The sequence below is a fragment of the Gallus gallus genome, chromosome 14 (genome assembly GCF_016699485.2).
Source record: "Gallus gallus isolate bGalGal1 chromosome 14, bGalGal1.mat.broiler.GRCg7b, whole genome shotgun sequence".
Taxonomy (NCBI): domain Eukaryota; kingdom Metazoa; phylum Chordata; class Aves; order Galliformes; family Phasianidae; genus Gallus; species Gallus gallus.
The window spans coordinates 8,278,109-8,295,998 of NC_052545.1; the positions used below are offsets into that span (position 1 = coordinate 8,278,109).

General features: G+C 41.1%; 1 long non-coding RNA gene across 1 annotated transcript in view; it reads right to left on the reverse strand.

Moving 5' to 3' along the window:
- LOC101748004 overlaps nucleotides 1-17,890 on the reverse strand; it is a 137,703-nt gene that overhangs the window by 103,047 nt on the left and 16,766 nt on the right. The window contains exons 2-3 of the long non-coding RNA XR_005839867.2: nucleotides 16,011-16,084; nucleotides 13,570-13,693 (exon numbers count right to left, since the gene is read on the reverse strand). This is a non-coding gene — a long non-coding RNA (uncharacterized LOC101748004). The remainder of the gene's footprint in view (nucleotides 1-13,569; nucleotides 13,694-16,010; nucleotides 16,085-17,890) is intronic.

The following is a 17,890-nucleotide window of genomic DNA, read 5'->3' on the forward strand; positions in this document are numbered from 1 at the left end:
TCACCCAAACCTGTTGGCTCTTATAGGATATTCTGGTTTTGATAAAACACGTGCAGAAAGGAATCCTGCCCTCATATCAGGTAGCAGAATCATGCTGCTGCTAAAGTAACTGAGTCTTCCTACAAAGCTCTGGGATAAAATAAATGCTAATTAGCCATTTTTACATGAACACAGGGAGAGCTGGATGAGAGCTGGTATTTTCCAAAAAGACGTGCTTAGGTATGCTCAGGTTTGGAAAACAGTAACAGCCCCATTTTCAGAAAATCCTGAGCACTCCTAATGTGGGGAATAAAAAAAAAATTAGGATTTGTATCTGAACATCAGAGGCCATCTCAAAACAGCACACTCAAAACACATTCACATATAAATTCAAGCAATATAAGCAATAAGCACTAAGCTTAGAAACTTCAGGCGGTAAGCTATCCTTCAGAGGGAGCTGCTGGCAGTCCCCAGAGCCCTCCAGCAACTCTGCTGACAGGGTAGGGAGCATGATGCATGTGCACTGTTCCTAATCAGTGGCAAGGCTTCAGCTCTGAAAAGTTCGTCAAACAGTTTAACACAATGGAGCAGCATAATGCAATTCATTCCAAAGTTGCTCTATTCCTACTGAAAATGACAGTTGGACCATGTTTACAGTGAAATTGCATTTGCTCTTATAGTACTTGCTTTTCAGATACTGAGAAAACGTAAATTCTGTGGCTGATGCTAAGCCACTGCTGGATAGGTAACCATGGCTCCAGGCTCACATTAGACATGGGGATACATTAGAGCCTCTGATAGAGCTCAGCAGCGTACCTATAAGGGAAGGTTGGGTTGTGAACGTTCCCACTCCTCCTTCATCACTGCATTTCTGATTCATCTACACACAAAAACCTCTTCACTCAGCTCAGTGCACAACTGAGCTCTGTTTCACTGCCAGAAGTGACACGCACACACACAAAAAAAACACCTCTACAGCAGTGATTGATGCCCAGTTTCCCAGCTGTGGAGATCACAGAAAGGTACTAATGACATAGTATCAGGCAAGGTGCATTTCAGCAATGATAATATAGACCATGGTGAAAGAGAAGACACACACGAAAACCTATTCTTTTACGCAGAAACCGAAGAAAATAGGTCAGACATATTCAAGGCAAGGAAAAACTTCTTAGTTATAACCCAGCTTGGTTCCACTGGCAGACACCTGGTGATTTGACTACACCACTCCTCTTCATCCTGTAGATCCTCATACACAGGTCCTTCACGCACCACCTACAGCCAAGCCTCACTGCAATGCTTTCAGAGCTCTGCCTCTCTGTGACTGTCTTCCTTTGCCATGCATCTCTTCACTCAAAGGACACTCCTCCTGTCACAGTCCACCCACTCCCCTTTTGTAGGCCTTTTCAAAGCTTACCCTCATATTTATCCTCGTGCCCACACTGAGAAACTATCTGGAAAATCATCTTGACCACAGAGAAATAAAAAACACATCCAAGCTGTTCTTTGCTATTCCTTTTCTGCTAAACCTGGCCTGCTGGGCTGTGGTCTGACTCTGCTCTGAGCTCCCTCAGTCCATTGCCAAGAGACTGAGCTAGCTCAGACCACACCCTGGCTCTAACCAGACCTCCACAAGTCTCCCTCCAGCCTCGCCTTTCTTCCTCCTCCTGGCACGAGTGCTGCATCTTAGAAGTGCACACGGCCACAGCATGTCATCCATACCGCTCACCTGAGCAGGTTGTTATTTTAGGGAGAGAATAACAAAACATCAGAACTGCAGAGGCAACATCAGCATGCATAGTGAGAAATAGCACAAAATAAACAATAGGAATGTACAAATACATATTTCATGCAAAATGGATGTGGAAAGGAAAACATCTAAATTTAGTATTTGTGCACTGAGGAGGTAGCTGCTGTGTTGGAAGCTCGCTTACTTGTAAGAGTTCTCACAGTTAAGACATTTAAATTCTCACAGCCTAATTTCCAGCAGTGCTCATCACCTCTCATCGGTTTAATAGCTTCAGGGGAGCTCAGTTGTACTCAGTAAATGCCTGACTTTCAGACATACTTTAAATTTGTTGTTTTGCAGATCATAATTTGAATCCACAGCCTTTTGAAGTCTCAAAGGGCTGAAATTTGCACCGTCAGAGATGTCCAATTAGCCCCATTTGCACCTGCAATTCATTCACAGGCTTGAAGACACTGACCTGGGTAATTTCCAATGCAAAACTGAGCTTGGAAAAATATATTGTTTCATAAAATCATTGTTAGGGAATATAATTTGCTTGTAATATGAAGAAATCAACCCATCTCGAGTGACAGGACAGTGAAATGGAATACTGCTGCACAGCCAAACCAAGCCAGCAGCTCCTGGTAAAAGCAGTCCTTACAAAAAATTCCAGATCTTTCTTAAACAAATACATGAATGAAACAACACGGCTGATGCTAAAAAAAAAAACAACAAAAAACAGACACAAATGATGCAATTAGTCCAGAGTGCACAGAGACAGCGTCATCCTCCCTCCGAAACCCAGTATCAGTGTTGGCCTGTTCCTCACCTCTTCATCTGCTGGCAGCAAGGATCAAACTATTCACCCTTACACCAAGACAGTACTGTAAGCAGAGCAACAGGAACACTGAATTAATGGCATATTCATCCTTTGTAAATTTGGACTGACACTGGCAGGGAGTTTAATCAAAGAAAGAGAAACACCAGGAAATCCTACTGCCCTTACTGTGTTTTCCAGATTCATTACTGATATTACATTTGACAGTTTCTTTTTTCAAAGCAAAAACTCAAAAGTTTAGCATTTGAAAATAAAATGAGCTGTTCACTTCACATTGAATAAAACATCTCAGTTGAAATGAGCTTTTTCTTTTGCAGGAAAGAAAACTACCTGAATTTTGTCCCAAATCCATTTTCTTATTTCTTATTATAAGTAGTAGTATCATGTTCATAGCACTCACTGCCTCTCAAGGAACCTCATGTCCATGCTGGGGAGGTGTTCTTTGAGCCTGTGAATCCATTCCTCAGTCTATGTTTACAAACAGATGCATAAAAACCTGTATGTATATGAAAGGAAATGACAGCTACACTCTGCTAACTGTGTGGAGTGAAGGAGGAAGAAGTACGTCCATATACCATTTAGATCTACTAATAGACCTGCAATTTGTTTTGTGAATCAAGTCATCTTGTCAAATTCCTACAGCATTCTGCAAAGAATGGATCCTATCATATTATCTACTGGTACTGAAATCAGCTGATTATGTTTCCATTATGACAAAGAGTGCTCCCAGAATCTATTACAGGAAGGTTTTTATTCCCCTGCATCAAAGCATTCAAAGTATTATTTACACTGTTATGATTTAGCATAACTTGAATGCAGGTGCCCACACCTTTCCAAGATGCCAGAATGATGACAATGTTATGAAGATTAATAGGATAAAGAGATGATATCTGTCACCCCATGACAGTGCTTCTGAAGGAATAGAGCATAAAGAGAACAACCAATCCTATTTTCCAAAGCGTAGAAATTCATACAGGAGCTGAGCTAGAGCAGTTCTATGGAGTAGGATAGACTTCAGTACATGGAATGAATAACAAAGATATCTCATGTAATCATTAAACCACATCCTTCATTACTGGTTAGTGCAAAGGGGAATACCGAAGGGTAGGAGAGATTCCCGCTACCTACCTACCCGCTTTCCTAGCATTGCTTTGTAAGAATTTTAGCATTAGAAGGGCCTGAAATGGTCACAGCTTTTTCCAGCTTGTGCAAGATGGAATTTTACCCAGGAAGTCCTTCACCAGGCACATAACTTCTGAGCTGATCTTATTTTTAGGAAAGGCATCCAGTTTTGATTTAAAGATTTCACGTGGCAATGAATCCAGCACAATCCAAGGTAAATTGTTCAAATGATTAATTCCCCCTGCAGCACAAAAGTATAGCTATTTCTAGACATAATACATCTGCTCCTTCTATGGTTTTCAGAAACCAGGCGAGATGATTCTACTAGTGCTTGAAGAGCTTGATAAGGCCTGGTTGGCACTTGTTCTGTGAACTGACACTGGCATGGCTATCCTTTGTACTTTGCAAGGGGAAAAAAAGAAGAGGGAAGCAAGCACTGTGGGGACAGAGCAGGAGGCAGAGATGACCACCCAAGGCAGAAATACATGGGACAACGACCCAAAAACCACTTGGCTTGCCTTGGACAGGAGGCCCTCAGCTGTTCCTCACAGCATCCCAACTGCCCTCACAGCTTCTGTCTTATGGTTTAACTGCGGATGGATTCAAACACAAAGGATGCCAGCAAAGATATTCAGCAGGGATGGACAACTTCTTAGCCTTGCCCTCCCTCACAGGATATAAAACAAAACCCTCACAGTGCTAACGTGAAAGCTACAGTCAAGAAATCTGCCCCTTTTCTCGTGAGAACCAAGCAGAGTGCAAAGACAAGCCAAGAGCCCTGCTGTAGTGAGCATTATGGATGGATGAAATCTCAAAACTTTTCCATCTTGACAACAGCAGTGATTTACAGCAACACAAAAAAGCTCTGTACAACAACTTAAAGCAAGGCTCCAAGGAGCCAAGATTAGTTACCAGACAGCAGAAAATAGGAGTAATCAATTTTGTTCAGCCTGGACTGAAGTCCTGCACCTTTCCTGCAGATCCAAAGAAACACAAAGGTGTTGGAACTTTTTTTTTTTTTAAACAGAAGATGGTCCAAGAAGTCACAGCAAAAGAAAGCACTGCTTGGCTTATGCTTGGCACTGCCGGATGTATAAACCAAACATAAGTAAATAGAGGTTAACACAAATGAGGATGCAGACAAGATTTTTCGGTTTCTCTTGGGGCTCCTTTCTGCCTCACTTTGTGCTATTAAGCAGGACCTTGCTCCTTAAACTGTTCCATGCGATCAGCAAAATTATTCAGAGAAAAACACTTTATACAAGAGGCTTAAATCAGACTGCAGGAAAAGCAAAGGCAGGATCTGAACAAGCAGGTGCTTTAGGCAATTGGACTTGAGCTGTGCTGAACTATACCCTGGGTTTATCACTGCTCAGTGAGCCCTCTTAGCTGCAGAGTCTTATTTTATCTTCAGCAGGTGAACCAGAAACAATGGGAAGCAGCAGAGTAAAGGGAAGGCTGAGTGATGATGAGGGCTTTGAACAAGAAGGGGTTTCTAGATGTGCTTTTTAAATAAAATGCTTTCACAGAAAGCTTCAACAAAATTTACCTATGTTGAAATACCCTACTAGATTAAGGGCTTAGGCACATTTGCAAAACCAAAATGAATCCTGTGTTTAATCATTGTATTATAATATTCATTAATATTGCAACAGCTTTGAATTACACAATTACACAAATATTTTGCATCCTATGATTTGATTCAGTAATCTCATTTATTTTAGATTTTATTAGCTGTTTGCTTCAAATTCATTCAGTCAGATACTCATTTGGTTTGCAGCAGTGGGAAGAAGGATTTCTTCTTCCTAATGCGAAGAACAGAACCAGCCCTCATATTTCAGTGCTGCTCTGAAGACTAAGTTTTTTCTCCCTGGAGCACTGTTACTTTCACAGAGGGAGGTGAGTTAATCTCCTTCCTTTTCTCTTACTATCTTGAGGCAGAGGGAATGCACTGGATAAATAACTACAGCTTTTTGCTCATGGAAGTCCTCCTAGCTCATCAAGGACCTTACTGCTCCCTTCTCTCAGCACTGTCCCCATACTGCTCTCCATTGGGCATCTCCCCCACTTCTAATGATTTCCCCTTCATTCCTGCCGTGGGGTCAGAGTACTACAGTACAGATTCACAGACGGGACTGGTGCAGGTTTTTGCTGCTGAGACTACTCAGATCTGCAAAAGAGCACATAATTAACTGTTTAGATGCCACACTGCTGCTGTTTATACGCAGAATGAAAACAGATACCATAAAGTCAGAGATGTGCTCAGTTCAGCACTGTTAATCAAAACCCTTCAAACCTTGAAGTTATGTAGCCTTTCCTTCCCCCAACCCACGAAAGCGTAACCAATTCAGTTTCTTATTTTAAGTAACAAGAAAAATAGCAGGAATGGTATTTATGTTTGCAGTGATTTCCTTTTGGGGACTTAAACTGAGCAAAAAAAGACCAATAAAAGTCCCCAAAAGGAGATCACTGCAAACATAAATACCATTCCTGCTCCCTGCTGATTTGGGAAGGAATTTGCTTTAGCAACAAATCACAGGCTAAATATACAAAATGGAGGTGTGTCAGTGAGAGCAATGGTTCAACTCCCCTGACCACTGCCCAGGTGTCTAAAATTTAGACATGATTTGAATGTCTGCAGCTGAAGATTGCTGGGTCTGTCCTTTTGCAATCCCAACTGATTCTATGAACAGGTAAGGCAAAGCCCAAAGAAAGCATCCCTCAGGCAGGTCAAGCTATGCAGACACACAGACACACACATTCTCCATTCCAAGTGTTCAGAGTAGTTCGTTTCTTGGAGGGGAAATTAAAGAAGAACTTAAGTCCCCCAAAGCCATTCCCTGAAAGCAAGCATGTGATAACAGTTTGAGCTAGATCATCAAAAAAGCAGCAAAAATTGAAAATGAAGACAAAACAAAAATGAATACTGTAGATTCATATGAGTAATTCTTTGTAGGGGTTAAAAAAGGATAAGGTAGAATTATAGCAGCCAGCTTTAGGTTTTGAGGGACTTTGAAGACCAAGAGAGAAAGAGAAATGTTCCCAAGAAATAAGACTTCCTTCCAGCATAAAAGGCAGAGGTGAAAAACAAAAAAGAAATAATAATGGGTGTGATGTACCCATTCATAGACAAATAAAATCCATATTCATTATGGAAGAATAAGTCTGGAGCCACAATATGACATAACCACACAAAATTAATAACATTTGCAATCCAGTACTCGAGGGGCTGAGAAAATAAAACAGCTCTTTTAATGTTGGCAGAAGAGGGTCAAGTACATAAAATAACTGAGAAATACCAAATATCCATTTGTGAAATAAATCCCTGTTCTGTGCAAGTGTTTATAAAATAAGGATCCCATTAAAAAATAGCTCCGAGATAGAAAAAAAATATCAGTTTGTGAAACCAGTCACAAAGATAGCATCTCAGAACAAGCATTTCCACTCACCCCTAAGTCTACAAGAGCTTACAAGATTTTAAAGCTTCATCTACAAAATGGTCTCAGAAAAAATAATGTAAATTAATCAATCTGGTAAAAATACATATCTTTAAGGCTACATTACATCACTGTAAAGTTCAACTATGCAGTAATGGTTGTATTTCATTTCCTCATCTCACTTTGGGAATGGATTGAGAAACTAAAACCAAAGTACTATTCAGAGTCCGTACCATAATTGAATCCAAACTTTCAAGCCCCTACATAATGATATAGTTCCCTACAATAGTTAGGGTATATACACCTCAGCCTTCCCCCCAGCACCTCACTTGAACTGATAGCATGGATGTGAACTAGAGTGAAAAACTCTCTGCCACCAAACACTCTGCCCTGTGTAACGCAGACAGCATGATGCTTAGGTTGATCCTGCGCCAAGCTCTGCTGGCACCGGCCACCCGCAGAGCTAAACTGCAAGCAATCTGCAGCGTTTGCTGTCGGCACAGCTTCTGCCTGCTGGAAGTACCTGGGTCACCTATCTAGTGCAAAACAATTCCACCGAGCTGCCAAATAGCAGGTCACCCACACTAAGCTGTCCCGACCACCTGCAGCAGCTCTGTAGGCTCCCCTCCATCAGCTCATCCCACTGCAGGAAACAGCACCTTCCAGCAGACCGTGGATGAACAGACTAAATTTAATTCAACTCCTATGGGAAATTACAGCCTCAAAAGCGGCTTAGAACCGAAGAAGTGTCTGTCAGTAAGTTCTCAATTGTTATTAATGGAAGGTAATACCACTACAGAACTTCTCTCAGCCCCTTTTCCCCGTTTAGGTGGTATTCAAACCGCTTCCCAGCACAGAAGGTGGTACTACAAAGACGCAGCTTCGAGAATAGCAAAGCAGTCAACAACTTCCTCACCGTTGAGGAAGTCTCAGCTGCCTTGGAGATGGCTCTTTTTCTGCAGCGCTGCGGTGCCCATTCATACTCGGGAAGCAGGGTGCAGGCAGGATGAGTGACTTCCCAAAGTCACACAGGACAAACTCCAAGTGCTAACATCAGCCTGGACAGTCCCTCCTTCATGTTTGCTGCTCTTTATATAGCACCATGCAGCCATTCTCAGCTAAGTGAGTCCTATAAAGACCCAGAGCAAGGCATGCATGACAAGAAAATGACTGTGCAATAGAGAAAGGGGGTTGACACTAAGGGATATTTGAACCACAAACCAAAACTAAATTAAAATTAAAGCTCCCTTATTAAATTTCTAAGTGTTATGTGATGCTGCACCATCATTTTTAAACCACCAGCATATTACTTTTATGAGAGACAAGAGGAGGAAAAAATGAGCTGAATCCAAGTCTTTGTTTGGCTTTGTTATGTGCAATTTGTTTTTAGCATTCTGAGCATTTAACCTTGAAAAATAGTGTTGTTTTGCCACTGCGCTTTCCGATTGTTACTCTCAAGGCATCTCAGTGGCATCTTTATAAATCTGCTGTAGCTGGTAAATATTTCTTGCAGTCCAGTGTTGAAGACTGAAAAACCCAGATCACTTTCAGCTGTCAGGCAATTAACGTAATCCAGAGGAAATTAAAGGTGTGCACAACTGGGACTGCTTTTAATAACAGAGGGTTCCTGACTCACACTTCTCAGTGGAAGATGGGGCAGTGGAATGGTAGAAACCACTGAAATAAATCACTAAAGTAGACCTTGAGAGTCTGAATGCGGTCTCATTGCAGATTATACGACAACTAATACTTCGAAAGAAAACATAATAAACGTATTTATTGATCACCTATTTCAAATGGGAGCCATAGCAAACTTACTAAGGGCTGCATCATATCACATCATCAGTTTGCAGCTTCCTTCCTGTGTTTCAGGTACAGTCAAATACAGGAAAGAGGTATTTGAGTTTAAGGATGCAATGCCAGTGGTGGCTGTGCTCAAAACACAAGGTGATAGAGGGAGCTAAGCCAGTGAGATACACAGGTAGTAAGACACAGGATCAAGAAGTTCTGTATACGTGCCAAGATCTGAAAAAACTTCCAGGCTCTTCTCAGGCATGGGGATGATATCTCAGAGTGCAGGAATGGAAATCTGAGCACTTGCCCAATGGAGATCTGAGCACTTGCCCAAGTGCTTTGCTAACAGCAGCAGCAAATGCCCAGCACATACTACCAAAGGCAGGGGGAACTGTCAAGTGTTGAGCATGTCCAAAGTCAGGCTAAGGTGTATGGTATGGATTTGGGAATCTAAATGCAGGTCTCACCTACTCAGTAATCTTTTCATTTGGTCTGTAACCATTCCTAGCTAGGATTCTTATTTTTCCAAATGAAAGAAGGGCATAGCCTGTGAGGATACAAGACCAAATATTCTGGCTATAACAGTCCCTCAAGAAGATACATGGGACAGTGTCAATGGCTGCACTAACTGAGAATTTTCCACACATTTTTCTGCTTGGTTCTGCCCTGGGTCACACTTCAGCAGACCCCTGTGCCATCAGCAGAGTTCCTATGTACGCCTCTGCAAGCCCAGAACTGCAGCATTCCTATTTGCATCTCCTGACCAGTTCAGCCTTCATCTTATCTTTTTTTTCTCTGGAGGAAAAAAGAGCTCTGTCCATATTAAGATGGCAGAATTGGGCCTTTTATGATACTGCCAATATAGAATAATTAAAGCAAACTAAATGAACAATTCCAGCAGATGAAAATTAACTCAGCCACACAGGCAGATAAAAGCATCGCCTGTTATTTGAAATGTCTGTGGAGCTGCACCTTTAAACGCCATGGCAACCAAAACTATTACTGAGCTCTTTTTTAGATCTCATTTTAAAAGTAGGAAAATTGATGCTTTATTCACTCAGGGTAAGGTTTTCTATTTATTTTTTTATATTAAAATTTTTTTTAATCTGGTATGGCCCTGCTTTTAACAACTAAATCCCTTTCACTACAGCAGCTTTTCCTCATCCTTCCTCACAGAGCTTTTCTTCCTCTAGCTCCCTGCAGGTTGAGCATTTAACCAGCACCAAACATTCCTCTCTGAGAAGCACTTATTGATCTGTTTGCTACTCTTTAGCATACCCTTTCCCAATTCAAGGCTAAAAGAAATGGCTTAGCATGTTTTCTCCTTGGCACCCGATTCCATCAGCAGTACACAAATGCTACATGTTTTTAAATCAATGAAACAATCATTCATTAATCCTGATTACTAACTTACAGCCAAGATATTCCCATGACTATAAGATAGCCATGCTGTATCCTCTTCCATATACTGCAGGTGCTGGGAATTGTCTTCCCTATCATGGTATGGCTTTGGATGTGTGGGTTATGATCAGACATTTCCTTCCATACATCAGTGCAGGCATCAGCAAATACAGAGAAAACTAAGTTTTTCTCCCAAATAAGTCAAGCTTTAACAACAGAAAGGCTGAAAACTGTGTGGGAATTAGCATATGGGATCAACCAGCCTAGACAAGCTTCTAGTGACCAATCCCACATACCCTGGGTAAAAGAAGCAATTGAAATTGTGCCACGGGAACAGGCACACAAGCCTTTCTATCATTCTCTGCTATCCGTGTCTGTCCCTTGGTTGTGCTGGAAGCCTCTATGAGATTTACAAGGCATCTGAGAGCTGCTGAAGCTCTGACTGGTGCAGGCCCTGCTGCAGGACACCAGGCATCTTCAGATCTGTCAGAGAGATGCTGCCACAGCCCTGCAGCAGGGACACAGGAGAGAATCTTTTCATTAAAAAAAAAAAAAGATATGCCTCTTCCTAGCCACTAATAAAGTTTACTTTGGAATTTGACAGATAACATAATTCTCTTCCAAAATTTGCTAATGTTACCCTTCTGGATGTTCTTGCTCATTCAATTACAAGCCCAATGCCCTTTTTATTCTTGCTGTACCTTGGCCACAGCGATGTTCCTCAGGAAAACTTTAACACAATTTCCATTCTGCTTGCTGTCATTATCAAAGCATTCACATTTTTTTTTTAGAAAGGCCAGAAATCTGCCATAGCACTTCAACACGCAGTACATACCATAAAAGATACAGACCCCTTTTCTGCACACATCTAGCTATGATATGCAACAGAGGCACCATACTCCTGAGTGAAACTGTTTATTAAATCAATGACATGTTCAATAAATTTAGTTCTTCTTCAACTCATTAACTGTCCCCTTCCAAAAAACAGATTAATTTTTATAAGTTTTTTCATTACTCACAGCTGCTGCTTACCAAGAGTGCAGACTGCTTACAAGGTGGCCAGAGAGAACTTTTGTTTGGTACCCCATCTTTAGTTTTGTTTCTCACTGACTACTGGGTATTGATCCTCTCAGCCAATTAAAACATTTCTCATTATTCCTAAAATAATTTTGTTGTTTCTTACCCATATTTTCATGAGAAGTTGAATTCTAATTAAATTTCAGCCAGACAAATGTTCACAAGCAGTAAGACAGAGGAGGAACAAGGCCTCGGGTGCATCTGGAGACTATAGGACTCACCTTAGCACTGCCATTGACTTTATGGGTGATGTAAGGCATACAGCTTTACCATCATGCTTTTATTCTCGGTGTTTAAGATGTACAAGAGATCTTGATTGTTGCATAAATCAGTTCAGATTGACCATGCAAAACACTAAGTGAATATCAGGTACAATTAATGGCATTAAACATTATACATCCATAATTCTTCCCACCAAGAAGTTCCACTCTGAGCAACCTTTCCTCTGAGCTGTTTACTGCAAATGTGCCTGTGGCTCCCGTGCAGACAGAGCAACAGTGAATTTAAACCAACAAATAAGTTCTGCAAGCTTTTTTTCTTTACTTTTGGCTTCATCAGCAAGTAACAGCAAAGCTTATACAGATCCATTTAGTCCTCAAGAGAGCTAAAACACTACTGCATAGTCCATGATTTGCACATTTTCACTCACTTAAACACAGAAGTGATGACAGTGTCTACTCTATTCCAATCACTTAAAGCAAAGCTCAGGCCAGCTCTGAGCTTTCAGCTCTAAATACTCTTTACCACTCCAGACACAGCAATAAGAATTTTCAGGGATGCAATTTTTACTTGCTGGGTTGCCTATATTGCTGCCTATTAGCAAAAAAAATATGTATACACACACACATGGCAGTGCACAGGTACCCAATGTAAGGAGAGGTTTAAACAGACCATTTGCCCATCACTGCAAATGTTACTTATTTTTCAGCAAACAACTAAACACAGATTTTATAGAGACACAGCACTGCTGCAGTGCATACTTCTTCACTCCAGTTACAGATGTTGAGAAGAAAATTAAACCAACAGCTTTTAAACCTTTCTCATCTTCATTTTCCAGGTAATCTAGTTGCAAGGCATGACCAGAGTAAGTGCCCAGTACATAATGCCATCCTACAAACAGTACAGCAAATTATAATGCCAGGGAAGACTGCTGCGTGAGCACCAGGGATTTCCTTTGATGGAAGGATTTCTGTAGATTTGTTACCAGTTATCCAATAGGATATTGGATTGGTAAGGGCTATATTAAATACAAGGACAGGAAAAACAGCTTTATCTTCCTTACTACTGGAAAAGACATGGCCAGTCTGACTGAGGTGTTGCAGTTTAATTCTATCTCAGTCAAAATCAGGGCATGGGCGTATCTCCAAAGCCATCTGTCTGCTGATGGCATTGGTGACATGGAACCAAACATTCCCAGTTGCCAGAATTGTCACGCATGATACCATACCTTTTGGTTTAGGAATATCTTATTGATCAGATGAACTACTGAACTCATCTACCAGGAGTAATTTACATTAATTGTTAGCTTTTACTTCCTTTTTTCTTTTTTTTTTTATTTTGTTGACTTAGTGAACTAAAATGTTTGCAACCACAAAATATAAGCACAGATGTATTATTAAAAAAAAGATGCTGAAGAGCTGAGGAAAAAAAGAAACATTGTACTATAAACCAAAATGCAGTCTTCACACACACTATCTTATTAAAATCAGAAAAGCAGCCTCTTTAGTACTATTACTTCTATTTATATATGGAGAAGTGCCAGGACATCACATTAGCTCTCAGATTCATCCACTTCATTCTTTTTATGTTAGGAGCAGCACTCCTTTTCCCACTGCCAAACAATTTATACTCCATTTACATCTGTTACATCATGTGTGCTCTTATAAACACTTGGTCAACTTCAGCTCTGGAGTACGTACATCACTACAATTGCAAATCAAACTTGTCTCCTCCAGAAAGTAATTTGTCTTTAAAATGGGATATTTTGCTAGAAAGTGACATGCTTTCCTAGAGCTGGCTTTGACCCCTTCAAGGGGGGAAATAGGAAGAAAACAGAACTCCTGCTGGATAAGAGTAAGGGATATGCACAAGAAGAAAAATTCAGAGAACTTCACTCCAAAAAAAGCCCTAACCAGCTGATTTATCTGACTGTGAAATGTCAGAGGCTGTGCCCATGACAACTATTAGTTGCATACCTCCTGGTCTCCATCTCCTCTTTAGCCTGGCTCTGATGCTGGACTTCATCTCCCACACACAGTACTGACACAGAAATCCGGCAGCTCCATGAGAAAAGAGATATCCCAGCACCCAGGGAACCAGCTGGAAACCAGTGAGAGGAAGACATCCATTACTAAAATTATCACATCTCTGGCAGCTCCTGTTAACATATAAATGAATTGTAGTCTTGCCTGTGTTATTTACTGAAAATGTAGTAATTTTGACCAAAAAATCCAAGCATTTTCTTCTGAAAACGTTTTGGTTCTGTGGAAGTAGAGGCAAGGAGTTTCTTGGGGATTTGACATTTACACAAAATTTGCACCAAGTGAAGTCCCATTGCAATGGCAACACAAGCAGATAAAAGCCACAAAACACACAAGAAACATTCTTCAATAAGCTGTCCAATGTAATTTATTATAAAACCCAGACACCATCTTACATAGGTAAAAACAATTCTGTTTAAGTGAAAAGCCAGCTCCATGGTAACTTGCTGACAACTCTGTTACAATACGTGTAAGTTTCTGTAGTAGAGAAACTCACAGGCATCACTGATGTAGCCATCCTTTTACAGGACACTACATAAACCAGCTTAAGTTTCATTACAGAGAGATTTCTAGAATAACTGACCTCTAAAGAACAAAAAACATTTCACTCTTTGTAAACCTGAGCTATATGGCTGCCCTTCATGAACTCCACAACTGCACTTGGACCAAGAAGAAAAGTTCCCATAAACAATCCGGACTCATGCATCCAAAGTAACAAAACAGACATCACCTGAGGTAAGCAACACAGTAGGATATATAAATGGTTCTCCACTCTTCCTCAGTCTGTGTTACCGTCTACCTCCACAGCAATTCCCTACTCTCCTTCAATGATTTGCAGAATAAGTGTGGCTTATGGAATTTCCAATATATAAATTGCACCAAGAAGTCTTGGAAATGCTATTAAAAAGGTATTTGGCCCCATTGATTACATCACTTCTCCAGAAGACTGTATAAGTACCAAACGTTTGCTATTGCTAACAGGCCTTACCCAGGATCTTTTTAGGATGCTTGTTATACAGTGACGTGGAAATGTAATCCAATGACATCACAGTGATGTAAAATGAAATTCCACTATCTTTTGGGATCCAAATCAAACAGGTTTGGCTATCAGAAATATTGCTTCAGATAATAACCAGCCTTTATATTCACATACTCAAAGAATGTAAGATAGCAAACATGTAATCAAGACACAAGTCACTAGCACCTCCCAGGCTAGGTGGAAAAGGAAGAGACCAGCTCACTCAGAAAGCAGCAGCAGCTGCAGAGTAGGATGAGAGGCTGAGGGATCCTCTTCACCCCCAGAAAGAGATCAGCACCTCACCAACAGAAAGAGGTCCAATTCTGCCCTCTGCTCAGTTCCACAGCCCTTTGCACCAAACTGTCCAGAGCCTAACAGCATCTTGGACCATTTACCTGCCTATTTTACCATATGTCTGCCCTCTTTTTCCTCTTTGCTTTTAAATCATTTCTTTGGCTTTCTGCTGCTCCATGCTCATAAACAGCTCTGAGTAACAGTTTCCTTAGCAATGGGATTTTCTGCCCTGGCAGCTCACTATAAAGTTCTACTCAGCCTGGTTCCACAGCATCCGTGTCACTTCTCATTACAACTTAAACAATGGGAATAAATCAAGTAAATGAAAATATGCATCCTGAAGGCCTAATGCAAGTGATTTCATCCATTTTAAGAGCCACCAGCTCTGATTTACCTTAGAACCTTGCTCCTGCCCTGAAGGTGTCTCTAAAGTACCCTGTGACTGATGGCCTTATTTTTAGTTTTGTAGCAGAAGCCAAGGAGAAATTAAAGAAATAAAACGGAAAAAGTAATGAGAGCTCATTTCAGCTTATAATGGTATTTTCTCAGGTGACTAAACATTCATTTGACTTTTGGTAGCGTTGAATTTGTTCCCCATTAGGGGAAAATATGATTTGGAGGCTAACTTGACCTCTGGAGTGTAGAACTTTCCTTTATCTTTATTGCTGGCTTCAGTTATTTATCAGGTCAGTGTGTGTGCTTAGATTCCAGGAAAACTGAGCAAAGAAATGAAATTAGCACTGAAGACAAACACAGTTGGAGGAACTGGCTGTTGACTCAGATGAGCAATTTCTTTCAGACTGTCACTAGCCTCAGTACAAGATGAGATACCTGTCAGAGTCTGGTATCTGTCATCTAAAGGTTCATTTCACTGCATGACCAGAATAAGAAAAAAGAAGAAAAAAAAAAAAGCCTGCAAAATTTGCAATGAATTTTTATGAGCCCCTACTCCCTTTTCTATGACCTTACAATATACAACTTCCATAGGGGAAATCTTAAAAGTACAACAGAACTTGGGATATATATTTTCAGGAGACAAGATTACTGAGGAAAATACACTTACTAATTAATATGTTTCATGTAGAAGAACAGTCTTCCTCACTCTCTAAAGAGGAACAGCAAGCTCTGTCTGCCCATCTGCAAGAGAGAAAAAGAGGGATCATATTCAGATTCTTCAGGAAATTTTCCTGTTACAGGTCAAGATACGGCTTTATCTCCCTGGCACATGCAAGTATGCAGATCAGGAACTGGCTGCATCAAACATGACACAGCCGCACTGTTCCTCTCCTGGCAGTTCTCGTATTATCTTTGTCAGGGCCATGCTGTAGCATACCACTAAGTTTGCACCACATCCATAGGGGATAAAAGATTTTGCTAACTAGAGCATTGCTAACTTATTTAGCGAAAAGTCATCCAGGACAAGGACCTTGCTCAAGCCTGTTTTGCTGAGCGTTTGCATTATGAATAGAGAGACTAAAGCGGGTCGGAAAGCTATTAGCAATCCTTCCTCTGTCCCCTGAGAAACACTAAGCCAGATTCAACAGGGCTCAGAAGCTCCATGATGCAAGGAAAAATGGCTTCCAGCTGCAAAATGAAAAAAAAAAAGAAAAGAAAAAGAAAAAAAGCATAGCACGATTCCTGCTCTGTCAGGAGGAAGTGCTCCATTTAGCAAATTCAATTCTTAGAAATGCAAAGTGCAAACTGGAATGCTCCCTGTTGAATAAATGGTGGAACTGGCAAAGTTCAGCAGCCCCATATGAAAGATGACATTTTACTGTGAAATATTTCTTCGAAAATGAAGGTGGTTCTGGTTGTTATTTTCTTGCAGATCACCAGGGGAATTTCGGCACCAGCGAAAGGTGCCAAAAGCAGTTGCAGGTAGTCAAATGCTATTTATTCCTTAGCTTAAACAGCAAGCAGCGATGCAAGCCTCCTGAATATGTCCTTGAAAGTGCCATTCCCAGAGCTGAGCAGAGAGCTGCAATTCCCAACTCCATCAGCATCTGTGTCTGGGAGGGGCATCACCAACAAAGGTGTGAAATGCAGCCACTGTAGGGCACAGACGCACACACAGGAACAGGGGGACACCAGAAAACATTTCACCTATGGGGGAACAAAGACAGAGTGTATTTCATGCACTATCCAAACCTGCATGAGAAGGCCTCCTGAGGCAGGGACCACCAGCAGGCCCAAGGTCCTGAGCTGCTGCTGCCCTCGCAGGGCTGCAGGCTGAAAAACTGCGCTTTCGTTCCCCGCTCCCTTTGAGTGCAAAAGGAGGAAAAACAATCACCTTCATTAACTGAAAATAGGTTATGTGAGGAATTATTTACAAATTGCTGTGCTGCTTTCAGCACACGTTACTTACCTGCTCGTCCTGCTGTTAGAGCTGAGTAGCTCATTAACATGTAGCACTTCCTTTTGTTGTTTTTTTGAGAAGATACGTTCCTATGAAATTAACTCCACTCTACCACAAAGTTTCTAGATATCAAATCCCTGTTTTGTTCTAACTGCACTAGTGTAAAGAAACTGTGACAATTTTTACACACAGTGCGTCCCCATTCATCAAGTATGCTCAGTTGTGTTGTTGGTTAACAAGCAGCAGACAGCTGTGAGCAGCACTGTGCTGGAGAAGGCTTTCTGTAATTAACACTGAAAGGATAAGGAGTTCAGCTCAACTGCTGCAACAAGGACTGGTGTATGACAGAGCATTTCAATAGAAAAACTCACTTGCTTGAGAACATCCTGTCTGGGATGATGGGGACGGCCATACCAGCTATTTCAGCATCCTGTCCCCATGAAATACAGCAGAGCACAGGGCACAAATGGAGAGAGGAGGTGTGAGATTCCATACTCCAAGGGTAGATTCCAAAAGATCAGAAGGGGAACAGAACTACGGCAAATCCTGCAACAGGGACATGCATTTTTTTTAAAATCCTTTTTGCA